The sequence below is a fragment of the Seriola lalandi genome, unplaced genomic scaffold (genome assembly GCF_002814215.2).
Source record: "Seriola lalandi dorsalis isolate HSWRI2012SDOR001 ecotype SW California unplaced genomic scaffold, Sedor1 jcf7180002054311, whole genome shotgun sequence".
NCBI lineage: Eukaryota > Metazoa > Chordata > Actinopteri > Carangiformes > Carangidae > Seriola > Seriola lalandi.
In genome coordinates, this window is record NW_019524864.1 from 380,715 (window position 1) to 381,209 (window position 495).

The following is a 495-nucleotide window of genomic DNA, read 5'->3' on the forward strand; positions in this document are numbered from 1 at the left end:
TGAGAGAGAGACAGGAAAGAGAGATGATGATCCCAATGGAGGTAGATGTTTTTGTATTCCATCAGCTTGCTCATCTTTAGCTCACAATCTTCTGCAGAAATCAAGAAAATCCAGTCCCAAAGAACACACAGTCCCACACACACATCAAGCTTCTCATTTCCACCAGGGATTTATGGTGATGCCAGTTTTCTTGCTCCAAAAATATTGGAAAATTCTGGCAGCCAATAAGTGCGTGTGCTTCAGCGTGTGAGTGCATGGTTTTATGTGTGTGTCTAAATTTGGAGGGTGAAGAGTGTAAATGATGTGTCTGGGAAACCTGCAATGAGATGTCAACACATACACACACACACACACACACACACACACACACACACACACAGTTCCTTCCATCCAGCTGGGTTTCTCGCTGGGAGATATGCAGCCCAGTTCATCGCCAGACAGGCGGGTAATATATGACCCCCGCTCCTGCCTCTCTCACACACACACACACACACA